Source organism: Microtus pennsylvanicus, chromosome 5 (genome assembly GCF_037038515.1).
Source record: "Microtus pennsylvanicus isolate mMicPen1 chromosome 5, mMicPen1.hap1, whole genome shotgun sequence".
Taxonomy (NCBI): Eukaryota; Metazoa; Chordata; class Mammalia; order Rodentia; family Cricetidae; genus Microtus; species Microtus pennsylvanicus.
The window spans coordinates 103,804,276-103,831,391 of record NC_134583.1 but is presented as its reverse complement, the minus strand read 5'-3'; the positions used below and the strand labels follow the sequence as shown (position 1 = coordinate 103,831,391).

Genomic DNA, 27,116 nt, shown 5'->3' with positions numbered 1-27,116 from the left:
GGTAGATATGCTTGTCTAATACAGTAACCACTGGCTGTGACCGCTACACCACTGAAATGTGGCTAACGCGGCTGGGAAGTGACATGGTCAATCATAGGTTGTTTCAAATCATTTGAGTCGCCACATGTAGATGGCCAGTGGCTCCCATTCAGACTGTATAGCTCCCTGGTGCTTAGAATGCATGCTGGAATTACAATTTCTGAATTCTGTCTTCATGTCCAATTAAGATGTTAGTGATATGTGCACCATATGACTATATTTTATTATTTATAATAAAAGACTGTCTGTGATTCTGTTTGGGGGACCTAGGTTAATTCTCTGTGTCCTTTGTCCATAGTGGCTCCAGAATGAGAGCTAGGGAGGCCCAGAAGCTGTATATTTAGTATGACTGTCCTCTCATATGACTGACCTTCATTCTCCTTTGGGTCATTTCGACACCCTTGCTCCTTACTGGACTCCATGAAACAGAGACCTGACTGTCAAGTGTTCCTGGTCTGGGCTGTTTTTCTTGTTGTTGTTGTTGCTATTTTTTTTTTGTCAAAAAGCAAGTGTTGGTGAAAAAACAACAAACAACAAAAACAACAACACTAATCCACAGCCCTCACCTTAAAGGGAACAAGAGATGGCTTGTTCTGAACTATTTTGAGTGACTATGGCCTGGGAACACAGAAGCGGGACACCCAAATTCCTTGTTCTAACATGGAAGTAATGATGTGGGATTCCCCTCTCTATGCTGTGGATACCATTGGTTAATAAAGAAACCATCTTAGGCCTGTGATAGGGTAGAGTAGAGCTAGGCAGGGGAAACTAAACTGAATGCTGGAAGAAAGGAGGTGAATCAGGGAGAAGCCATGGAGCCGCCAGAGACAGACATGCTGGAATCTTGCCGGTAGGCCATGAGCCTCATGGTAAATGAAAATGGGTTAAATTAAGATGTAAAAGCTAGCCAATAAGAAGTTAGAGCTAATAGGCCAAGCAGTGATTTAATTAATACAGTTTCTGTGTGGTTATTTCGGGAGTCTGGGTGACCGTGAAATGAACAAGTGGCCCCCTACAACAAAGGAAGAGGTTTCCTAGTTTTTCTGAGTGAAGAAAATCATACATCAAGGTGAGTTTAAACCACACTGATGGGTGCATCGGAGAGGCGGTTGCAGCAGGATGGGGCAGCTTCTCTATAGGCCCAATATGTTGTTACCTGGTGACAGCCTTTAGCTTTTGGGTTGGAGGAACCTAGGAGTAGATTCCAGAAAGTTTTTTATTTATGGTTACAGTCTATTAGTTCTGAGTCGGTGTAGTGCAGGGAATGGCTGTTCCGGGTAGGCTAACTCTAGCCTGAGATAAGATAGTTAGCCACTGGACCTGCAGCATCCCAATCCCTCCACAGTACTGCAATGTTAATCAATCAACCTCTACAGACACAGCTTCTTTCCCTGAGTTCTCCGGAAAGCAGTCCTTAGAGGAGGAGGCTAGCGTGAGAGTAGAGATAAAAAAAAAAAAATCACAACCCACCCCAAAGCTCCACTCCACAGGGGAGAAAACTTCATTTGCCTGGGTATCCTCCTGAAAGCTGAGACTCAGTTCTTTCATTTGACTCTAATTCTACTCGTTCCTCCTTAAAAGTTTCATCTGAACATAGGAAGGCATTTGCTGCTGCAGTGCAGTTTGTGAGAGTGTGGTATCACTGTAAAGAAGAACAAAAATATTAACACAGTCTTATTACAAAACAGAGTGGTACAGTTAGCCATGGTGGTGTCTTAGAACAGATGCTAGTTCATATCGAGTTCCTTGGTAGCCCTAAATTAGACTGCTAACTCTCTTCTGCATTCATTTTCTTCTCTTGGGAATGTTCTCCTCTGCATTAGTTGTAAAGGCCCTGTGTATTTTCTTAAACTGCTGGTTAATAGATAATGGGTAGTTGGGGTTCTTTTCTTCTGGGTCCTACCATGTCAACAAAAATCTCCATCTTAGGCCACTAGGCCTCATCTCTCTAGACCCACTCCGGAAACCTTTTGTTAGGATCTCTACTTTGGGGAGAAGGGTGAAAGTACGTTGAAAGGCCTATTGCAAACCCACCCTGCCTCCTTTGCTCCTAAAATTATCCATCACCTTCAGAGTTGACACCCAAGTTGCCATCTTCCAGAATTAGGCTTGGCTGCATCTTCTCATTTAGCTGGTATGTTTTGTGGTCACAGCACAGAATGGATCACCTCCTTGTTTCTGACATCCACCCACGGGTAATAAAACCATGCTTTATTTCACTGCCCCCTAAGCAGAAGGCTCGAGATGCCACAGCCAGGTGCCCATTGGCTCACTCACCCTCCCTAACAAGTAGAGCTACCGAAAACACAAATCCTGCTGGCATACACAGTTACTCAGGCCACATGGATGTGGTGTGGAGACGCAGAAACTCTCAAAGGCTTCATTCAAAGAACAAACTCATAACACATTCCACGCGGCTATAAGGACATTAAGTATTCCTCTCTCCCGCTGAGTGAGCACCCAGCAGAGAGCCGTGAATATAAACAGCCCTCGAGTTGCCGATCTTATTGTATCGTTGATGCGCACACATGGTTCTTGAGCGCGCAGCGTGGGTGGTCCGCTGGGGGCTTATGGATCAAAGCCATGGGGTTTTGTGCTTTGCTCAGCCTCAGCCAGCTACTTCTGAGCACTTGACTAATTGCTCGTGAACTGCACGGTTAAGGGCCCCTTCTGAGTTTTTGACAAGAAAATGGCTACTTGTTTCCTCTCAGATGTCATAATAAATCTGCCCTTTACAAACCAGAGCGCCAGCGTGGCCACATGGACGAGTGAGTTTCAGACGACTCCCTTGGAAGCTCCCAGCCCGCAGTATAACCTTGAGGGAGGTGTGTCTCCAGCCTCTCCCCGCCACCAGCTCAGTGCACCTGATCTGGGCGAGCGGGCCAGATCTGTACAGCTGCAGAAGATTAAAACGGAGGCAAACTTTGTCTACAAACAGAGCCCCTCCGTGCCTTGTGTTTTGTAGTTTTGAGCCTTGTTGCTCAACATCGCTCCTCTTCACTTTGTATATGCAGAAACATCTTAACCTAGACATTCATTCTGCAAAGCAGGGTGCACTTCCTCAGTTTCCTGTTTGAGGTTTGAATATCCTGTAGTGTTCTGGGGTTTTCTGTTTGTTTGGGTTTTGGTGTCTTTTTTTTTCTTTTTTCTTGCAAGAATGAGAATCAGATTGAGGGCCTCACACATACTAGGTCAGTAAAGCACCATAAGTAAGTTAGACTTTTAGCAGCCTCACTATTTATTATAGTACTTAATTTCAGGAGAGAGGGAATGAATGTGGGGCTGGGGTGGGGAGGGGCACCAGAGATTAAAGGCTGGTTGTTTCAAATGACCAAACTTGTTTTATTTTTTATATAAAAATTCAAATAGTGTGAGGAAGTCACAAATGCTGGCTTGACAACCTTCTTTGTCCGGTTTTCACCCCCTTGAAATGACCAGTGTTTCCCATATTTACTCAACGTGCATAGATGCATTGGCTCTTATTTTTATAATTTATAAACACATGGCTATATTCTTTATATGCTGTAGTGGTAAATACCCATCCACACTCATGGATATGACATATTTCTAAGTTCTATATATGGTAACATCATTCTTTTTAGTACTTGCCCAAGAATCTGCAATATAATCATAATCTATTTAATAATGTCCCTATTGCTAGGGTCCCTCTCTCCATCCCCCCCCCCCCCGACAACCTCTATCCCTTCCTCTCTCTTGCTCCTCTTATTTTATTAAGGAAAAAGTGTCCTCCTCTATAGCAATGGAGCTAGTTGAGCTGCATGAGCTTTTAGGAAGAGTGTTTGTTTACACAGTTCGTTCCCTGGGTTTCCATGTATCGTTGCCAATCTGTGCCTTGGCGGCCAAAAGCTAAACTGTAGCTTGTGGCCAGATGCAAACTTAACATCGAGGAATGGAAAATCTTGCAAAGTTTCTAAATGGTCAGGAAAGCTTTTAATTCCAAAACAGGTCTCTAGTTTCTGTTTTACAAAAAAAAATAGTGTGGAGCCATCTAATTTTTAAAATCATCTTAAGTATGTACACCCCACACAGACAAAAATACAGTTTTTACATGGTGTGAAGCAAAGAGAGGCTGGGGTTTCTGGTATGGTAAATATCCTGATCCAAACATTATTCCGGCATGGTGTTCCTGCAAGGAACTGGCATCTCATGAAGGAAGACCTCTGCCTGTGTTTTCTTTCTTTCTCTTTTTAAATTCGTGGCATATGAAGACTATAAATGTTAGTTGAGCCACATGGAGACATATATGTATTCTGTCTTGCTTTGCTTCAAGAGCATGTCTGATATCCGTTTGATGTGGAGAAGATGTTTATGAGGCAGAGAAGGACAAGGGTGAGCCAGGCCTGGAGTAAACCTGTGAGTGTCAGAGAGCAGAAGAACTGGGCGAGGCAGCATGGTCTATTGATGGATGCGAATCAGATCTTGAGGATGTTTTTCCTGGACTTCAGAGCAACGGAAAAACACAAGAATCCTGCCAATAGGGAAAGAACAGCCAAGTCATTGAACAGAGCCTTACCTGGAGCTGTTCTGTGACCCACCTGTCTTGCCCCTTTCACTGACTAATTTTGCTAAGATTTTCTTTGTATGTTTGTATGTAAGTACACAAGTGTAGAAAGACCAGAAGTTGATGCTGGTATCTTCCTTAATCATGCTTCATGTTATATTTTAAGACATGGTCTGTGCTGGCTGGTTTTATGTCAACCTGTCATAAACTAAAATCTTTGGGAGAGGAGGGAGTCTCAATTGAGAAAAAGCCTCCATAAGGTCGGACTGTAGGCAAGTCTGTAGGATATTTTCACAGTGATACATGTGAGAGAGCCCACTCCACTGGAGGAGGGCTGGTGGTACTGGGTTCTATAAGCAAGCAAGCAGAGAAACCATGAGAGCAAGCCAGTAAGCAGCACCTTCCATGACCTCTGCCTCAGCTCCTGCCTCTAGGTTCCTGCCCTGCTTGAGTTCCTGCCCTCGCTGTTTATTGAGGATGAGCTGTTAAACGAAAGTGTGAGTGAAATAAACCCTTTCCTCCCAAGTTACTTTTGGTCATGGTGTTTCATCACAGCAATAGAAACCCTAACTAGGACAATGGCTCTCACTGCATATTGGGCTAATTGGTTTAGCTGGCATGACTGGCCAGCAAGCCCCAGGGATATTCCTGTCTCTACTTCCCCACCCCAAACTGAGATTACATGGGTGCTAGGATCTGAATTCAGATCCTCCTTGTTAAACATCGTTCTCCCCAGAGCCCTTGATCTTATTGCCATGTTTCCTTATACCAAAGCACATTCATGGTGTTAGAAATGCCCTTGTGTTCTACTTTTGTCTATAATAAAGGAGTGAAGGTTGTGCACACATTTAAGTTTCCAACAGACCAACGAAATCCAAACACCTTTATAAGTGATGAATCATTTATTTTCATCCTCCCAAGTCTCTCGCTGACCTGAAGATGACATGTTCAAAGGTGTATAGTAATTTGTGGATAGACTAAGCAAATTGGAAGCCCCATACTGATCCCAGGAGCTAGTCTGTCCCAATTCAGAAAAAGACATTTCAAGATATTATCTTTCTTTGAAGGCTCTTTATGGCTGAAACTTCCTCGAGGGGATATCCAAGGACTCATCTCATCCTTACCCATCACTCATCCTTTCTGTGCTAGGTGATTTTACTTGTCCCAATCTCACATCCAGTCACACTTCCTAGATCGGGAGAAGGGCAGGAGACAGGCAAGGCTGGGGCACAAAGGACTGACTAAACACAAAGGGCAAAATGCTTGCAGAGACCTCCACCCTCCTTGATTCAGACAATGAAGTCCCGGGATGTACAGAACTGGAAGGAGTAATGGCTACTTTAAATAACTGTAGTTAAGGACACAAAGGTTAGTGCAGACCTAGCCAGCACACAAGTCAACTGCCCTGAGTCAACTGCCGAAATCTGTAAGAATTACAAGATCTTTTTAAATGAAGAGAAAGAAGAAAGAAACCACTTTCAAAATCCAAGTTTGAGTCTACTGTGAGTTTCCTAGGAACGTCCATAATTCACAGATTTAAATATGAGTGTTCAAGCCAGGTGGGGTGGTGTAAACCTTTAATCCCAGCACTCAGGGAGCAGAGACAGATGGATCTCTGTGAGTTCAAGGCTAGCATGGTCTACAGAGCAAGTTCTGGGACAGACTCCAAAGCTATAAAGAAACCCTGTCTCAAAAAAAATAAAAACAAACAAAAAACAAAAACAAACAAAACAAAAAATTTCAATGTTAACTGTGAGTATGCTCTCCCTTCGAATGACTCACAGTTTCTTGCTTTGGACTTGGACTTGTTCCTGATCTCTGCAAAGTTATTGGGCATATTTTCCCTCCTTCCATAAAGCCCATCTTTTAATTTAAGAATTCAGAGGAGTGGCTGGGCTTCTCCACATCTGAAAGGAAAATCAAGAGCTCTTGCAGCCGTAAGTCTAGAGAGACGTCTGAGTCACTCAGTCCAGGTTTGAGACTACCGGCATAATTGCTGTTGAAGGGCCGGTGAGGAAACAGGGCCAATCATGGAAGTTATTTTTCTTTGAAGAGGCCATCCACTGCTCATCCAGACCAGCAAGCTCAAAAAGCAATTTCCTTGATCTGGTCGCCTTTCAGCTCTCACAACACAATGCCACCTGCAAATCAGAACTTCCTAATAAATGCTTCCTCCTTTCTCCCCAAAAGAAGGAATTTTGAAAATGTTAGCAAAAGAGAAAGAGGAGAAGAAGGAGACGAATGCACAATATTCTAGAAGACTCTACTGTGATCAAAACTTCAATTTCAATGTTTCTTTTAGCTCCTAGCTTCCTCAAAAGATTGAGTTTACTTGAGCTGGGCTGTGGTTGAGTGGCAAGGCATTTATCTTGCATAGATTAAGCCCTGGGCATCTCTCTCTTTCTTTCTCTCTCTCTCTCTCTCTCTCTCTCTCTCTCTCTCTCTCTCTCTCTCTCTCTCTCTCTCTCTTTCACACACACACACACACACACACACACACACACACACACACACACACACAACCTTTAGACTTAACAAAGGAAAAATAGGACATTTAGTCCTGTGACTAAAGTAAGAAGGTCAGAGGTCAGGATGACCATTACAAGCAGCTTTGGATAATGGAGAGAGAAGTGTTCTTTTCTGATGTGAGTGCTGGGTTTTCATTCCTGAAGCCCTATCTGTGTGTTCATATCCTATCCTCAACCACTTAGCAGAAGCTCAGCATTCTTATTTCAAAGTGTTTATGTGTGACTTTCTAATTTTAGTTTTATTAGATGGTATCTGTTTGGGACTGATCTTTCTAGAAAGCAGTCCCCGTCCCAGGTTTTCCTTTTTAAGTATTTCTTATTCTACAATCCAAACAAGAAAGGAAAGGGCTGCATAGTCTATGAAATATAGTCTTCTTGCACAAATATAATCTGCCCCCTAAGCTCAAAGAAGTTCTGCCTGCTCGGTCACTCAGAGCCATCTGTCCTATCAAAGGGCCCTACCAGTCACTTGAAAGAAAGGGATAGCAGCTGAAGACAAGGCTGACCATTGCCCCTGCAACTGGATTCCTTTCTTCATCCTTCTTCAAGCTTTTTCTTTTCCTATACCTTTGCTGCAAACCAAAGTCCTAACTATGAGACCCAAAAACAATTACTCTGGGGCACCTCAGGTTTTCCACCACAGATGCAGGTCAATACAATGACATTACTGAGGAGATGCCTCAATCAGACACAATTAAGTGTGACAATCACACAGAGAAGTATCTTGTACACATTCCAGTATAAATGAGCAAGCTCTGTCTAGCTCTACCATGCTCTAGTTAACAGGCTTCAGAAGACTCTAGGGAAGGATGTGGACTGAATGGCTTCTTGGGTTTTGTCAGATGCTAATATTTCATGATCTTAAATATGTCCAACTTGATACTGCTTGTGTTACCCATAGTCCTATTTGCCCCCCCAAATACCACAGGAAATCATCTGTTGGTGATTCTCAGTTTCAGTGCTGGCAGGTGGTTTTTTGTGAAGTGGGACACTCATATTCTTCCATTCCTGGCTTGCACTGACAGGTCAAAAAGCTCCACTTAAAATTTGACCTCCTCCTGATTATCCTGCCCGTTGTCCCAGCAAGCTCTAGGAAAAGTGAGCTGACTTCGGATAGCTAGAAAAGTGTGTATACTGCTTTAAGCAACTGTTTTGTTTATGGCCATGTGTCTAAGATCTGAAATGGTTCCTGGCACAGAGTAGCTGCTCTGTCAATGCAGTTGAATGAATAAATGAGCACAACCCTCACAGCATGCTGGCAGCAGCATCTTGCACCGACCGGATCGCATTCTGGAAAGTCACCACCACTGATTCATGTCTCTGATGCCACATTGACCCTTGCCCAGCCTTGACTTACAGTGCAGGACTTTCTTCCTGTCTGCCTAACTCCTTTCCCACACTGATCCATTCAAAGGTCTTCTTTGAGTAAAAACCCAAATGCCATGTCCTCAATCCAGTGAATAGCCATTTGGAATGAGTCTGATTTTCACAATTTTCTGTTATCTACTGATAGCATTGGCAAACATAGCCAAACAACTTTGTGAGTAGAATATTTTATTGAGCTCAGGAGTCTATGGACACTTCTAAGGACAAGTGGCAGAAATGAGCTCTCTCCATGATGATATTGTCTAACTAGTTCTGGGGAAGGCCTGATGCCTACATGATAGGCATACACAGGGACATTTGTGAAATGAACTTTACTATATTGGAGTTATAATAATGAAAGTGATGTTCCTTTTATGTGGTGTTGCATATATTTTAATCTCAGAACTTGGAATGAAGATGAACTGAGAGGTTTGAGCCTCAAATCAAAACAATGTATTAAATTTGTTTCGTGATAGAACTTTTAACATTGACAAATGTATATTGTTCTATATCATAATTATTCCCATCACTACCATCACCAAAGATCCAGGAATCACAGAGGATGACCTGGTTTACAAAGCTAAGTCAGGTCCTGCCATGGAACGCTGCGACTGGTTTCTAAAGGCTCAGGGACCATATTATTTCATCCTAGGGTGGTGGTATCCCAGAAGGCCAGGACATAGAAGGTAAAAGCCTTCTTTCTTATTGTGTGGGCTTTGTCAAAGAACTCAGTGCCTGGGGAGCTATCCAAGGTGCTGTCCGAAGCCAGTCTTCCTGAATCTCTTGTCCTAGGATTGCCATGTCTGTAAGTCTATGTTAAGCTTTTCTCTGCTATTTACTTTAATCCATACCACCCTGAACATGTTTGATCTCATCTCTGTCTGCTTTTACACACACACACACACACACACACACACACACACACACACACACACACACACACTCACACACATTTCCCCTTAAGTCAGGGTCTCTCTATGTAGTCCTAGCTGGCCTGGAACTCAATACATAGACCAGGAAGGCCTGAACTTACAAAGATCTACCTGCTTCTGTACATCAAGTGCTGGAATTAAATGTGTGTGCCACCATGCCTGGCCTGTCTCTCCTTCATCCTGATTCTGCCCCGTCTGCCTGGCTATTGTCCTCTCTTAAGATTGATCATGTGTCTCTGATGCAAGATTTCTGTACCTACACCACATGCCAGCATAATGGGAGAAATCAGAGTCAAGCAGCAAGAGAAGTTAAACTTCAAGAGGATGAGGTTCTTATTTTGCATTATTATAAACTGCCTGAATTGGCACTAAGGTAATTTTCTAGTGAAAAAATACCTAATTATACAGAGACTAAAAGGGGAAAAGAAAAGCAGTTTCATATTTATGTTGCTCTCTTTAGGCATGTTTGTTAGAGGGAGTGAAGCCTTCAGCTATTGCTGGCAAGGTCAGAATTAAAATACACATTTGCTATATAGACATCAGTCCTTTGGAAACTTTTACCTAAAATTAAACTATAAAAAATATTTTGACTATTGCTGTTGATGCCACAGTCTAGCAATTGGAACTAAGTTTTAAATTTATTTATTTATTTATTTATTTATTTATTTATTTATTCATTCATTCATTTGTTTTGTTTTTTTGAGACAGGGTTTCTCTGTAGCTTTGGAGCCTGTCCTGGAACTATCTCTTGTAGACCAGGCTGGTCTTGAACTTATAGAGGTCCATCTGCCTCTGTCTCCTGAGTGCTGGGATTAAAGGCATGTGCCACCACCACCCGGCAAGTTTTAATTTTTTATATTAATATATACCATTTTATTGTTTTTAAATGAGTTCATGTTCAAACACACTCTTGCCAAGCTTGCACTATCATACACTCTCAATATGATATACCTTTAGAAATGAAGGTTTAAAATACCAAATTAAAACTATGTTGTTAGGAAAAAATGAATTTTCTTGTTTAAAATTCTTGGGGTGGGTATTCTGTTGTAAGAGGCAGTCAGTCTTCAGTCCTACAGGGTACTGAAAAGTCTTCACCCACTTAACCCCAGTGGCATTCTTCACAATCCCTTCTCAGTGAATGGAGAAAGCCGTTTAGGAGTGGTACTTCAGAAGCCACTTAGTCACACTGCTTACAGCACACTTGAAAAGCCCTTCTTCTCCTTCTTCTCCTTCCCTTCTTCTCCTCCTTCTCCTCCTTCTCCTCCTTCTTCTTCTCCTTCTTTTCCTTCTTCTCCTTCTTCTCCTTCTTCCCCTTCTTCTTCTTCCTCTTCCTCTTCCTCTTCCTCTTCTTCTTCTTCTTCTTCTTCCTCTTCTTCTTCTTCTTCTTCTTCTTCTTCTTCTTCTTCTTCTTCTTCTTCTTCTTCTTCTTCTTCTCCTCCTTCTCCTTCTTCTCCTTCTCCTTCTTCTCCTCCTTCTCCTCCATCTCCTCCATCTCCTCCTTCTCCTCCTTCTCCTCCTCCTCCTCCTCCTCCTCCTCCTTCTTCTCCTTCTCCTTCTTCTCCTTCTCCTTCTTCTCCTTCTCCTTCTTTTTCTTCTTCTCCTTCTCCTCCTCCTCCTTCCTCTTCCTTTTCCTCCTCTGCCTCCTCTGCCTTCTTCTCCTCCCTCTTTCTCCTCCTCCTCATCTTCACCACTTCCAGCTTCTTGGTCTGTGTTTGAATCACTGTCTCCTTCATCACGAGTTTCCTTTTTAATAGCTTTGTACGTCTCTTCATTTTCCATAACATCAAGGTCCATCTTGAAAACACTAAGAACATCTTCTGGATCATAGTCATCCTTCAAGCAGAGCATCTGTCACTAAATCAAGTCCTTCCCAAATAACAGGGTACTCCTTAAACCTATCCTTCCATATAGCATCACTTTAATCGTGAGCTTAGTTCTTTGGTCAGTTTTAGTCACATGTAGAATGTTTCCCAGGTGTTCAGAGAGAGTATTGAATCCTTTTGGTGACAACGAGGTTAACTTGAGGCCACACTCCCTAATGATGCCGATAGCTACCTCAGCGTTGTCATCTGTTGGTCTCCCCAGCAGACACAGAACCTCATGTGCCACATTGCGGTTGATAAGATGTGCCACACATTTTGAAGCAGTCAGGTAAAGTTGCTTATCATTCCTTTGATATCCTTTCCAAAAATTAAGAATTAGGCTCTTGAAGATTAATTCTCCAATCTGTGGGAATTCTGAGTTGATTTCAGTGTAAAGATGAGCGAAGACTGGAGAAACACTCTGCCCACAGAACAGACCTGGGCAGCAGTCCTCTCCCTCTGACTAGGTTTTCTTGAAGGAGCTCTTGGATAGTAACACTTATATAGAAGATGTTGACCTTGTTAATAAGACCATTGTTTGATTTCTCCAAGGCCTCCCAGCTCATCCTCTGGTAGGCTAGACCGTTTTTTATCTGTGATCTGCTCCTGCATCACCCTGAGTTCTGCAGGAAGAATATATGCTCCCCTGGTTCAAGTGAGCAGTGGATCCTGCTCATCCTTCCTCTTCTTGTGGCAGGTTCTTCCTTAGTAGAACTCTGGGTTACTTGGATCCTTCTTCTTCTTCTTCTTCTTCTTCTTCTTCTTCTTCTTCTTCTTCTTCTTCTTCTTCTTCTTCTTCTTCTTCTTCTTCCTCTCTCTCTCTCTGTCTCTCTCTCTCTCTCTGTCTCTCTCTCTGTCTCTCTCTCTCTCTCTCTGTCTCTCTCTCTCTCTCTCTCTCTGTCTCTCTCTCTCTCTCTCTCTTTCTCTTTCTGCATTTTTCTCAGTCCCTACTTCGTGACTCCATGCTGCCTTTGGAAGAATACCTTCTTCCCAACGGCTCATAGTCAGAGGGGCTGTAATCAGAGTAATCTCCATTCGGGGGGACCTTTCTTGTTCTGCATTCTGTCTTCTGAGGAGAAGGAGAACTGAAGCTCTCCTTCTGTTGTCACCAGAGGAGTGTTTCTTGCATGTCACACTTCTTTTCATTTTCTGGTGTCAGTTGACCAAATAAACTAGATTCCTCAAATTGGTTCAAGAAACACATACACAATGGTCTGAATTACTTGACAATTTTTTTTTCTGTCTCCACACACCACCTCTACTGGATCTTCAGACCAAAGAGGTGATCCTGTCCCTATGAATCCTCAAACAGAATGATGTCTCTACAAAACCTCAGACTGAATGCCAAGTTTTAATTTTTAAGAGACTCCTTTCTCTTTTAAGATTTGGAACATAAAATTGATATTCAGTACAATATTTGCTCTAAAGTTTTCATTTTTATATAATTATAATGTTTTATAATACAATAAAATGCTTTTATATACATTCATAAAAATATCACTATAATATGTACATTGTCTGTATATTGTCCATGAACTTAAAGCATCATAAGAACATATCAAATTCTCTACAGCTGAAAGTGTGGGTGCCTGTCTCCTGAACGTCATTTACAATGATCATTCTATCTTGAGAAAGCACAGGGGAAAACAGCTAGGAGCGACATGCCCTTAATCTCAGCACCGGGTTGACAAAGACAAGAGGTTAACAAGTTCTAGGCCAATCAGGGATGCATACCAGCAATTTCCTACTCTATGTTAGGAGTTGATCAGAAGACCCTTTCTCAGACAAAGGAGAGATGCATACCAGCAATTTTCTACTCTGTGTTAGGAGTTGATCAGAAGACCCTTTCTCAAACAAAGGAGAGAAGATGGAAAGAGTGGGGGAGAAGAGAGTAGAGGGAGAAAAGAGTAGAGTAGGGAAGGGGGGAGGAGAAGAGAGAAGAAGAAGGAAGAGGAAGGAAACCTCTGTGAAGAATGTACTCTGTTTCCAATCTGCTGAGCATGGCCAGAGGTGTTTGTGTTGGCACCTAAGGTGGAGCTCATGGCTCTGCAGAGTCATTTACACTCTGTCCCGAGTCCTCGTGTGACCAATGACCTGCATCTCTAAGACAGTTCTTAAGATTAGTGACACATATCACAGCCATTAACATTTTTTTCTGGCTGTGGAAAGTTAACAAACCCTCCAGGAACTACATTCTTGGCCTTGTCTTTTGATCAACTGCTAACATAGAGTACAAAATATTAACCAGACACCACATTCCCACTGGGCTCCAACTGAGCTTTGACTCAACTTAGACTCACTATCAACAGAACTGGAATGGTCAGCTATTAACAGCAGGACACATTATCCATCAGAACTCTCTAAGACAGCCTGGAATACAATACAGATCAGAGGAGAATTAGTCCCATAGAATGGAGGTCTAGGAACCTGGATATCCCTGACTTTCATCCCACTTGAGGCTCCTTCTCTGACCAAGAGCTACTGATTGCCCAGTTCTCTTATTTTCCAGAAAGGAAAACCAAAGCTTGGAGATGTAAACCCACTGCTCACACTCACACAGTAAGTGTGGGCAAAAGGAAGACAGGAGGCTGGGCTCAGGACCACCTTCCACGGGCTTCCACCCAGTTCACAGCACCTGTCTGTCCTCCTCCCAGTTCCTGTTGTTGAATCCTGAATCATGCAGACTTCTGTCCTAACAAAGCTCTGTTTTTTTTTCTCCAAATTGAAATGCTTCTAACTCAAACTGGTGTAAACTAAATGAAAACTTTATCATTTAACATAAATCAAAAGCTTGGTTGGGTCTGACTTCAAGTCCTTGTAGGGGATTAAAGATGCTATCTGGTCTGAGTTCCCTTTCTCTGTGTCTCTCATTCCTGTCTTTGGTTGTGCGATCTTCATTCTTGAGAGAGCTTCCTCATGGACTCCAGCACGTGGAGGCAGCCAACCTTAAAAGCTGGTAGTCATCATAGAAAGAAAGCTGTTTTCTTCTAGAAGCTTATGAAATACTTCCCACAAGCCACACTTACCTGGGTTGGTCATGTGATTTTTATTGCGGGACCAGTCACTGTAGCAAAGTGGATTGATAATCTGATATAGCCATACTTAGATGAGCACCGTTAGAAGGAGACTTGAAGTAGTAATATACCATAGTACCGAGAGATGGCAAGACCCTGAAGGCAGTATAGAACTGCAGGAAACTCAGCAAAATAGATTGGTATTATCATGACTTAATAGACATAAAATCTAGGTTCTTGTTTTGTTGGCACGAAGTACTGTACTAGGTCCATGCATCATACTAAATATTCACATACCTCCCTATGAGGACATGTTGTCATCCAAGTCATGACATCCATGAACATGAAATGTCCTATTTGTTTCAGTTCTTCAAGCAAGCACCCCATCCTATTCATTCATTAAAAGACCCCAGATTTTATATATATTTGGACTTTTATATCTTAGATTATCTTTGTATTCTAAAAGACTGGATGGCCTTGTGGTTTACATCCTTGTAGGGATTGGCAGGAGAAGTCAGGAAATTACAAGTAGCATTAATCTTGGACCACTACAATACCCATAAAAATATTAAATTAATTTCCAATTTTCTTAATAATAATTTTTATAAATAATACTGAAGGAGTTACTACCCAATGGCAAAATAGGTCAAGAATATCACACAATGGGAATATCAATTATCAACAACTTTTATGTCTGTAAAAAATGTTCTACTCCACATAACAAAAAAAATCACATGATAACATCAATAAAATTCCATTTCCTGGACAAATCCCCATTATTCTGATGAATGCTAAAATTGATTTGGATAGAAAAAATGATCCTATGTATTGTCACTAGAAAAAAAATGACACATCTTCAAAAAGAAACATTTGGTACCACTTAACCAAAATGAGAAAAAAATATCTATTCCTTTTAATTCTGCAGTGCCATTTCTAGAGGTCTCTTCCATAGCTGTGCATACTTTGAAGTCTGTGCTTAGTCATAAATAGAAGATAATCACCATAATTCTTTTAAAAGCAAATCATATGGGGATATGTTCATCACTAGGGCAATGATTAGTTAAAGATGATACTTCTAATCAGAGGAAAAGCTATGTGGGAGTTACACACACACACACACACACACATATATATATACACATGGATATATATATGGATAGAGTAGAGCTCCATGGTAAAACTACACACATCATCCCTCAATTCTGGGACAATTCTTTCAGTGAAGTTTTAGATTTGAGGGTCTCTGTAGGTGCTACCAGATCAAGTGAACTGAACCTGTGACCCTTTTTCCTCCCCTTCTAGCTCTCTGTGATGAGTCCTTAGGATGTGTGTCTTCTGGCAAAGCCTTGGGCCAAGCCAAGGCAGGTCCAGGAGATAGAAAGAACGTGTCTGGATTTGCAGCAAGCACAGTAAATAGTTAGATAGATTTATAGATGGATGACAGACAAAAAGAATCTTTACAGTATATTCAAAGAAAAGTGGCACAAAAAGGGTGTTTTAACCCTTATATGAAGATTCAAAATCTATATCTAAATATATAGTTGTATTAGCTACTTTTCTATTGTTATGAAAAAACACCATGGCTAAGGAAACTTAACGGACGAAAGCACTTACTTAGCCTGATGGTTCTGGATGTTTCTGCTCCTGATGGCAGAGAGAAGGCATGTTGGCAGGAGTAGAAACTGAGGGCTCATGTCTTGGACTGAAATTAGGAAGCAGAGGGAGCAACTAGAAATGGTGGTGATCTTTTAAACATCCAAAGCCCATCTCCAATGACGTACTTTCTCGAACAAGGCCATCTACCCAAACATCACCATCAAAGGGTGAGCAAGTATTCAAACATCTGAGCCTGGAATGGGGGGATATTCTTATTTAGATCACTACAAAGGTTCTGTGTATTTGTATATAAATAAAGCAACTCTGACATAATGTCCCAGAATTTCAGGATAAAAGAACTAGTTGATTGTCTTATATTTTTAAATTGTGCACCATTTTGCATTAATTTAAAAAATAATAAACCATTGACTTCATACATAGTATGGTTCTGGTGCCCTGGGAGATACCACTCCTGTCATCTTTATACATGGGCATGACACAAAATGTAGGCATGTGCACGTGTGAGCATGCGCGCACACACACACACACACACACACACACACAGAGAGAGAGAGAGAGAGAGAGAGAGAGAGAGAGCGCCTTGGCTTTTTCCAGAGAAAGAATCAAGCTAAGACCAAGGGTTGCAGGATGCCCTATTAAATCTGAACTGCAAATAATCAACAAACAAAGTTTCCTAGGGTCAGTGTGTGCCATGCAATATTTAGAACACACGTCAGTAGTTCCAACTGCTCTGTCTGGCCATCTGAGTGAATCTGGAGCCCACTGCTCATTAGGAAGAGTGCGGTGTCCAAGCCAGGCTTCTGCAATCTGTCAAATGAAAGACAAAACTGTCCAGCTTTTTCATGGGGTTGATGGCAGGCACAAGTCAGCTCCAGTGCTTTGTAAATAGTTAGGTCTCTAAAGCAGAGTAAAAACATGTTTCTCTCAGTGTGTCAGTATCGAAATTCAAACCACTTACTGAAACCTGATTTCTTCTACTTCTACTTCTATTTTGGTGTTTTAAAAGTCTTAGATTCATATATATATACCCACATATTTCTCTTCATAAAAAGCAAGCAATGCTTCTAAAATAGCGAACACATCATAAAATATAGCCAGAACTCCATTTTTCATTGTTCATTCCCCTTGGACTGAAATTCATGAAGGGGTCTGCTATTTAATTAGTTTATCATATACTTATTAAACACCTGCTGCTAGCAGTGAATAAAACAGATACAGTTGACCGTATCTGAGTGTGTGGTGTGGCTGAGGTCTGGCTGCGAAAGCAAACCGTTAAAAAAGAACACTTCTGCTGGGTCACTTCGGAATCACCCAGAAAGTGTCTGTGTGGCCAGCAGGCTTTGTCTCCTTCAGTGATGCTGAGGCCCATGGGGTTGAAAGCTGGTGGGTCCAGCCTGCTTTGTATGGGAGGGCTTCCATGGAGCAGGAGTGCCTTCCTCAACCTGTGCCAATTTAGACAAAAAGTGCGCACTAGGGGCAAGATGTAGCACTAAGCCTTGAGTTCTGAGAAGATCTAAGATAGAGGTTGCCAAACCACCACCAGATTCAGATTCAGATCCTACACTATGGACTTGGGAGGAAACAGAATCGGTGGGTAAAACTGTGTTTAACATCAAAGGTCTGTACAGCTGTTGACCTCACCTGGTCATCCCGGAGGCTTGTCTTTCCATTGTCAATAAATGGACTCCTGCATTTGCTTGTGCTTTTAAAAAGTTATAAAACCATAATGGCTCTAGATCAAAATGTTCACTAACCAGGTACTGCATGGTGTCTTTCTTTCCTTTCTAATACTGTGTTTCCACCATTGAACATCATATCTTCTTGTATGTGTGTTATGGTACATGTGCTTGTGTCTTAGTTAGGGTTTACTATTGCTGTGAGGAGACACCATGACCACGAGTAACATTCAATTGAGGGGGCTTGCTTACAGTTCAGAGGTTCAGTCCATCATGGTGGGGGGCAGGACAGTATGCAGACACACATGGTACTGGGGAAATAGTGGAAGGTCCTACATCTTGCAGGCAACGGGAAGTTGACTGATTCACTGGGCAGTATCCTGAGCATAAGGAACCTCAAAGCCCACCCCTGCAGTGACACACTTCCTCCAACAAAGCCACGCCTCCTAATGGTGCCACTCCCTATGAGATTATGGGGGCCAAATTCATTCAAACTACCACAGCTTGTATGTGGATATGTATGTGCATTTATGTATGGAAGTACAGACTTGCACAGGTTTCACTGCGCATGTGTAAAGGTCAGAGGACCACCTCAGGGGTTGGTTCTATACAAGGTTTCTTTATTTTTGTTCCCTATCACATATATCAGGCTAGCTGGTATGCAGAGTTCCAGGCATTCTCCAGTCTTCCATGTCACTGTAGGAGCACGAGATGACAGGCATGTACTTCTGCTCCCAACTTTTACATGGCTCTAGGAATGTGAACCCAAGTCCCCAGGCTGGCACACAACGTTTTACCCACTGACTCGTTTAAACTCTGTTTATCCTGTCTTCCATCTTCTATACAGCACAACAAGATGCAACATGTTGACCTCTGTGTATTTTTTTAAATAGCGTATTCTTCTCAATCCTTCTTCATCTTATTCTTTATAATACACATGATGCAGAACTTGAAATACAAAATTGTAAATACTTTAATATCTTTATGTATGCATGTGTGTGCCAATACACACACACATATACATGTGTATGTTCATATACATTTGTTTGTACATGCCACCGTGAAGTCTTCATAGGCATGCCCATTTTCTTCTGGTCTGAATGAAGCGGAAATGTGCATTTGACAAAACGTCTTATATAATTCATGAACAAAACTATCAGTTGTGTTCTCTGTCATGTTATTAGGCAGTTTACCTATGTTATTGTCTATAATCTACCAGTCTCCTATCTTAATAAAGGACACATTTTTCATAGAGGCAGGATGTCTTTCCCCTTCCCAATACACTTGTGAGAACTGGCAGTGAGTCAGGTTATCCATTGCCCTTGACATCATCGCTGTTCACATTTATCTTGTTTCTTTTTATTTCTTTGTTTTCTTTTTGAGCCACAGTCCCCCTAGAGAGCTCAAACTGACCTTGAATGCATGATCAGTCTCCCTACTGCTGGGATTAGAGGGATTAGATACCAGGTTCAGCTCTTTTATGTTAACTAGAGGGAGCATGTCAATATTTCCAAGGAACATCTTCTAGAAACTCTTCCAAGAGCGGGTGCCTAGCAATGCAAACATTCTCGTTCAGTGGAAGCCTCTTTTGAGTTTTCCAAGCTTTGTAAAGCTGAGTTCCCTTTTCCAACAGCCTCATGACCTTTCCCTGTGGGTTCATCACTTGGTTTCCTGTTGGTAGTTGCTAAGGTAAACTTCCCTTTCAGAACTGCCACTGAGGTCAGCAGGGTTTAACCACACCCTGCATAGCCCTAAAGAAAAGTGCAGACAGACATCTGGGTGGCAGCTTCCAGTGTTGGCCACTGTTTACATTGGAGATTGCTGCTGGCGATCTCCTTAAGCACTCATAACATTCTGTAATCTTTTGACACAACTTTTGCAGTGTTAGCTACAAAGAGAAGTTTCCCTGATGTCAGGGGCAATGGCAATGTCCTTGGAGACAGCTGTGTGGTGCTGCCCTGTCGCTGCTCCATGGAGTGTTTTGTAACAACGCCTCCAAACTGGGAGTTTGATAAAAACCATTGCTCTCTTTAATCTGGAATGTCACATGCTGGATGGCCTTCCGAATACTTCCCACAAGCTCTACATTCCAGCAAAGCAAAGAATTGTTCGATTTTACACTTCTTTGCATATCTCAATGCAGTGGGGTTAGTGTTTCAAAAAGTATTAACAGTAGGGGCATATGTGAAAGTAGTTAAGTGTGGCGTGAGTCACTAGTGAAGATCCTAGCTTCCATCAAATGTCATAATTCCCGGAGTGAAATTTAGGAGTAACAGTAAGGGAGAAATTATTAAGAAATTTGAGACTAATGAGAGAGCTCCACAGTGAAAGGAATTTTAATGTCATTATAAAAAAATAATAAAGAAAACCTACTGTCAAAAGGGAGTTTATTCATTTACTTAAAAACAGAGAATACAAACCTACTAAGAGCCAAGCAGATCTGCTCTGTGCCCTTAAATGTGAAAAGTCCTAATGAGAATGGTAGACAAGGAACTAGACAAATGTAAATGGATATAATGGATGCTAAAAGAGCTTAGAAGAGACTTCCAGTATTGTAGGTGGAGGTTAGCAAAGAGTTGTACATTGCACTGCTATCCGCAGTGCCTCTGTCAAGACTGGAGTTTAATGAAATGTCCATGACCACTGCAAAGTCCTTTCCATACACAGAGAGGATATGGCTGTAGCCCTGTGTGGGGGTTAAAAAGGAAACGTGTACACTATAATTTTGTTTTGCTCTTTAAATGCAGGTTCCCCTTTTCTCCTGGTGCAAAACTATGTTTGAGATTTCCCACATAAGAACACTTTGCTATGCTAGACTTTGTTCTGAGAAGAGTTTCTCAACAATGGGTACCCACATAGAGCTGCAAGGTCTGGTCACGCCTTATCAATTATAGGCCACTTTGCCCATTCCACTTTAGGAGTGGACTACCTATAAAAAGGTGGTGTAAACTAACCTCCTCAGAATGTTGCTTTCTCTGAAGAGTTGGGTATCGGTTAATACCTCTTAAATCACTTTCTCTGCACAAAAGTAAATTGAGAGCCAAGGGGTTCCTGTACTTTCACTGGCTCAGAATGAGGGACCTCAGATGGCAACAATGGAGCAGAGAAGCCATTCCCATTGAAAACATACTGGGAAGGGTTGTAAAGCCATAAAAAGCCCTAGGGAGTGACCCTTACTATTTAACAAGGATCTGAGGCCTAGTGGGCTATTTTTTTTTATCAGATAGCATAGAACAATGTGTTGTCCATCAGTTAAGAGTTCAAATCCTTTGTGGAAATGACCTACACCAAAAACTTACCCTGAAGCCTTCTCCTCAGTGTCCGGAGTACAAACATCATCAGCCTGGTTCAAGAGGCTGAAACCTGGGGATGCCGCCACTGATGGCCTTGTGTAGAGTAACTCTGTAATCCTTCATGCCCTTGGTGTCATGTGTCTAGCACTGTTTACAGTTCAGTAGATTTATTGGTGATTATGAGTCTGGTTGAAAAAATTGAATATTAATAATCTCAAGTGTTTACTAGAGTTTCTTCAACATTTAAAGAGTGCTATCACAATTATTTTCAGATAACAAAATCAACTAATTTATTTTAGTTTTAGTTATGTGTCTAGGGACATGTACAAATGGTTGTAGGTACCCAAGGGGGCCAGGGTGTCAGATCTTTTGAAACTGGAGCTACAGGCAGCTGTGAGCTGCCCATCATGAGGGCTGGGAACAGAACTCATGCCCACTAAAAGAGCAATATATGCTCTTCACTCCTCTTAACCATCTCCATATTGACAAACATTTTTGAGAACCCCTACATACAGAATTTTCTATACATATTCATGAATTGATGTTTTTGACAAACCTTTTATATGTGAAAGTAATCACAGCTCTTTCAAATGTAAGTTTATGAGGTGTGCAGAATTAGGATACACATGTGTGGAGGAAGGAACCCATCTCCGCAATGGGAATCTGGTTCCTTGCAGAGGAATGTTTGCTACATGGTTTGAATGCATTGCTGTCCAGAGGCTCTGGTCAGCTGGTGGCTCCAGAGATGACTGATGTAGAGCACAATTGGGCAGTGGGATGGACAGGTAAGGAAGAAGTCAGCATGAGGAAAAAGCTGTGCACACAGTAGCAGAGAAGCACTAGACCGAATGTGTCTAGCTGCAAAGGCAGAAAGGCTCTTCTGTGCAGTGGCAGACGTTGGTATCAGGTCAGAAGAGTAGGGCCATCACAGCAGCAGGATAAAGGGTAGCTAGTATCAGAGAGTTCTTGAATAAGATGACAATGAGGATGCTAAGCGTCCAAAACATCTTATTGACTGGTAACTGGGGAGATAAGGACTAACATTTATTAAGATCTTGGCAATATGCTAATTACTATACAATATGGTCTTGTTTAATCTTCTTAAAAATAATACAGAATTAGTGATTTAGCATCCCCATTTTACCAGTGGAAAAAGTGAATCTCAAATGCTATAATTAACTTGCCCCAAAATGACAGTGTTTCTAAATAGTGTGGCTTAGAATCTGAACCAACATCTGGCTGACGTGCCTACTCCATTTGACCACTCTATACCTTCACTTAGGCAGGGTGTGATCCAGGGAGAAAGAACACCATGAAATCAGGGAAGAATAGCCTAGTCAGAATTCAGGGGCTGGACTACAGGCTCGTGGAGGAAGTTGACAAAAAAGCAAGTGAAGAAGCAAAACTATACACACAAACAACAAAAATGGACTCCGTAGCTTGCATTTGTATGTCCACGAATGTGTATATGCAACCAAAGCAACCAGAAAAAAAGAGGCTGTCAGTCTGAGAGTGGAGAGGTGTAGGAAGGGTGGAGGGAGAAGACATGGGAGGGGGCAAAGGAAGGAAAGAGGAGAGAGTGATGTAATTACATTTTAATTTAAAATGCATTTAAAAATTAAAAAATAAATACAAGAAAATGCCTTTGTCTTATAGAGGAAGAATCTTAAGAGCTCAGCAAGAAAGAAGTGCAAGCATTGCTGCCAGGTCTGGCTTACAAGATTTGAGGCAGTCTCCCAGGAGGAAGCTGGCCTTGTCTTTGGATGACACTAGATAGGAACCAGCTGGGAGGTGAGGAACTTGCTGAGGATGGAAAAGGAGGAGCACAGGTGTTGGATTTAACATCAAAGGAATAATTGCTTAAAAAAAAAAAAGAAGTGAGAGGAAAGCTTTCTCACAGCAGCCCTGAACAAATGCTCGGCTGATCTGCTATCTGAACAAACACCCTGCTCAGAGCCTAAAGAAAGAAAGAGTGCAGTACAAACTTCCCACTCTCTGGAAAAACTAAGGGACTTGCAACTCAATAGTAAATGACAAATAACCCAAACTTTTTAATAGAAAGGGGATTTGAATATATTTGTTTGCAAAGAAGGCATACAAATGGCCAATAAACACAGGAAAGATGATCCACATCATAAATCATTAGATAAACACAAGACAAAGGCATACTTAGACACCACTTTTTATTTACCAGGATGTCTAATAAGAAAGATGGATAATAGCAGGCATCGGAAGTTCTATCCGTAGACAAGAAATAGGACCCACACACTGGGGATGGGAAGCAAAGACTGCAGCCACATGAGAATTTCTGGCAGTTCCTCCAAAAGCTAAACATAGTTACCATATGTGCTAACGAGCAGTGAATGATGGTCTTGTCAGTGAGACAGACTTGAATGTTCATCTACTGAAAACTCACGTGCGTGCTCACAATAGCATCCCTGCTTAACACAACCAAAAGAGAGAGTAGCCCAAACATCAGTTAGCTGGTGACTTCAAGATGCAAAGTAGAACTTTGTGTTAAGAAGGAATGAAATTCCAAAACAGGTGAACTTCGTAGTCACCTGAGAAGTCAACCATACACATATATATAGTCATTCCTAAAACAGGCAAACCGTGGTCTCCAGAGGCGGCTTAGAGGAGGGTGAAGAACCTGTGAATGAGTTGAGAAACTTGGTTTGAGTGGCACAACTATTCTAGAATCAAAAAACAATGAGATAGCTGCACAACCTTGGGAACGCACTGAGAACCACTGGACTGTATCAGAAGGGTAGATTCTTTGGTGAGGGAATTCGTTGTAACGTTAGCTTGCTGATGTCAGTCTACCCAGTGCGGAATAAATCATGCATATTTTTCACTTCGTGGTATGCTTCTCTTTAATAAAGAAGATTTACAGGAATTTTGCTAGTAATAGTATGGAGAAATCACTTGCTCATTCTATATTTGATTTCACAAATTTCCTCTAAATATGTCATGTTCCGTCTAGTTTAATTTAGCTGTAACATGGCCACAAAATACAGTGTTTCTTTGAAACCCCAAGTCAAAGTTACAAGCAGCATCTACCCAAATGCAGACTCAGACTGGCTGGTAATGAATGGCTCCATGGGACTCTGTGTTTAGAAAGATTCTGAGGCTGAATCCAGGCTGGGTATGAAAAGTGGACTCAGTGATTGAGTGCAGTATCTTGGACTAGGTGGTGATGGTTAAGGTAGAAGCATTTGAGTTAGTTAGTTAAGTTAGGAAAGTACATTGCTCTACTGGGTAGATAAACCTGAAAACAGCTAGTAGACATATTCACACAGAGTGTCCTGGAGCTGAATTTGAGATATGTAATGTAAATATGCAACCTCAACATTTTGAAATAGTCAATATTTATGGATGAGATGTCAAAAATCACTCAATAAACAGCATCAACTTTCATCAGACAGTATAATATCAAGGTATTTTGAATAATGCATTTTATGTAGTGTATGCTTCAAAGGCTCTTAACAAGAAACCATTAGCATATGCTTACGGGGATTTACAAAGTGAGAAAGAATGTCAAGACAGATGGGGGAGGTAGTCTTCCGTGGGAGAATGATAGGCTTACCAAGGGCTACACTCTTGGAGAAAACTCTCTCTCCCTCTCCCTGCAGCTACTATAACTGCTGATCACTCCATGACAAGGAGTAGGGTTGTGTACTCAACTCCCCTTCAGTGCTGGAATTTGGTCTCACTTAGGCTTGCTTGCATGGGTCTTGGGCAAGCTATTGCAACCCCTGGGCATTCCTATGTGGAGTTGTCCCACTGTGTCCAGAAGATATTTCCTGGTAGTCATCCACCTGCTCTGGCTCTTACACTTTCTACCCCTTCATCTACAATGATCCCTAAGCCTTGCGAGGGAGGAGAGTTTGGCATATATGTTCTCTTTAGAGCTGAGCGTTCTGCAGGCTTTATTCTCTGCACCCTGGCCAGCTGTGGGCCACTCTATTAACCACTGCCCACTACCTTTTTGAGGTAAAGTCTTACTGGTCCTAAGCCTGTCATCCTCCTGCCTCATCCTGTACGTGCCAGGAATTAAGAGGTGTGCATCACCATGCCCAATCCAACACAGGCTTTTTTAACAGTTCTCACCAAAAAGTACAGATATCTCCCATTGTTCAGGGCTATAAACCTGCTATTACACACATTCACTGATGTGTGAGTTCTTCTTAGATTCATCTCTTCCCTCCCAATCACGCTATAGGAACCCATGATGCACTTTCTGCGACAGACAGAAGGTGCCCAGCTCACATGGGCAGAGCACTAGAGCTGGCCCTGGTGGTGTGAGTGCAGGTGAGCTGGACCTGAGGACCTAACAGCAGGAGAACTGGCCCCCAGCCCCTTGCTGCAGGTTGCTTTGGGTGAGCTAGCCAAACAGTGCTGGAGAGCTCACCGGGGTATTGAGGATGTGGGAAAGCTGGCAGGCTGACCAACCTAGCTACCATCCCGGCCCAGAGCCAGAGCTTAGTGTTAGCTCACCCCAACACCCACCTCATCAATGAACTGTTGGGGGGGGCAAAGGAAGAAGATGAACCTCCAGATCCAAAACTGCAGGATCTCCAATAGGATATCCAAGAGGAGCCCCACAGAGAGCCCATTATTGATAGTGTAGCAGAAGCCAGAGGCCTCAAACCAGACCAGTGACTCATAGCAATGAACACTCACTGGTAAAGATGAACGGACTAACGGGTAAACTGTGTGACCCAACAGGCCTCACTACAGCTTCCATGTTGAGATTCTTCTCTTTTTTGTTTTGTTTTGTTTTGGTTCGTTGTTTTTTTGTTTAATTTTGTTTTGTTTTGGTGGGGATGTTGCAAGGGCAGAGGACGGAAGTGAGGGGACAGGGAGATAAGTAGGTTTGTGATGCATAATGTGAAATCCACAAAGAGTCAATAAAAGTTAAAAGAATTCCCTTTAAAAAGTAAATGTCTTGAATCCCTAACAGGTGTTCTAATGTTACCATCACTCAGAAACAGCTTTTTACTAAACTTAGTAGTACCTGGTGATATGAGCATGTCTAGCCGGATAATAGTTTTGTGGCTTTATAGAATGTAATTACGGTGGCAAAATTAAAACTATCATCGAAAGGTAGAGCTTAATATTGGTGGTAATTGTCTTGAATATTAAAAAGCATTTGACTAAATATTAAAAAAAAGAAAGAAGTGCCTAGAGAATGAGCCCCATTTCTTGGGAGGGGAAGTGACCCGCCAGATGACTCCAAACGTAAGTTTGAAAACTTCAGCTTCAAGTCTCGAGCTTTCTCTTCTGGAATGTGGGAAGGAAGGAAGGAAGGATCTGAGGCAGAAGAAACTGGGAAATGCCCAGGGGAGCTAGCCTCTGCAATAGCAACTTTGAGATTTATCATGGATGCTGGCTCATGCCCCATTTCCACCTCTTCACTTCCACAGGAAACACTCTCCACACCCCCACGCCCTGTATCTAACTTAGTTATGGTTTCTGCGGGTGTTGTAAAGACCAGAACCAAAAGCAACAGGGGGTTGGGAGTGAAAAGATTGATTTCAGCTTTCCACTTTCAGATCAGGCCCATCCCTGCGGGAAGTCAGGGCTGGAACAAAGCTAGGTATCTGGAAGCAGGGACTGGAGAAGAGACCATGGAGCAGTGCTGTTTTACCAGCTTGCATCTCCTAGCTTGCTCGGTTTGTTTTCTTACAAACCCTAGGACAACCTTTCCAGGGACGGTGCTGCCAGAAGTGGGCTAGGCCCACCCACATCACCAGCCATTCAAGAAAACGTCTCCACAGGATGGGAGACTGTCTGATAGGGGCATTTTCTCATTGGAGGTTCCCTCTTCTCAGATGACTCTAGCTTGTCTCAAGGTGACAAAAAATCTAACCAGCAGCATCCTATCCTATCCACACTCCACTTAGCTACCTGCCAACTCAGATGCCCCTGAGCAGAGCTGGGAAAACAGGGTGGTACTTACACTGCCCCCGCCGTCGCAGTGATCCAAGTCTTCACTAGCAAACTCCTTGGTATCAAGAGCCCAACTTCATCATTGGGAGCCAGTAGGCACCACAGCTGGTGGATGGCGAATGGGTATCATGTGCTTAGGGCAATGCCTGGTACCTGAAGACTAGCTGTACCCAGAATACTTGGTGGTGACAATAGCTTTAGGCATCAGGCTTGCCACACTGGGGTGGGCTGAGATGTTACACACAACTCCAGCTGTTGTCACTTGTGAGCGACTGCCCCATGAAGATTGCCTGCTGGAGATCAGCTTGATCTTGGG

General features: G+C 42.3%; 1 protein-coding gene and 1 pseudogene across 1 annotated transcript in view; one reads left to right on the top strand and one right to left on the bottom strand.

Moving 5' to 3' along the window:
- The window catches only part of Mamdc2 (MAM domain containing 2), a 136,702-nt gene that overhangs the window by 42,259 nt on the left and 67,327 nt on the right, over positions 1 to 27,116 (top strand). The window lies entirely within an intron of this gene.
- Positions 7,395 to 17,528, bottom strand: LOC142850672 (pre-mRNA-splicing factor CWC22 homolog; annotated as a pseudogene).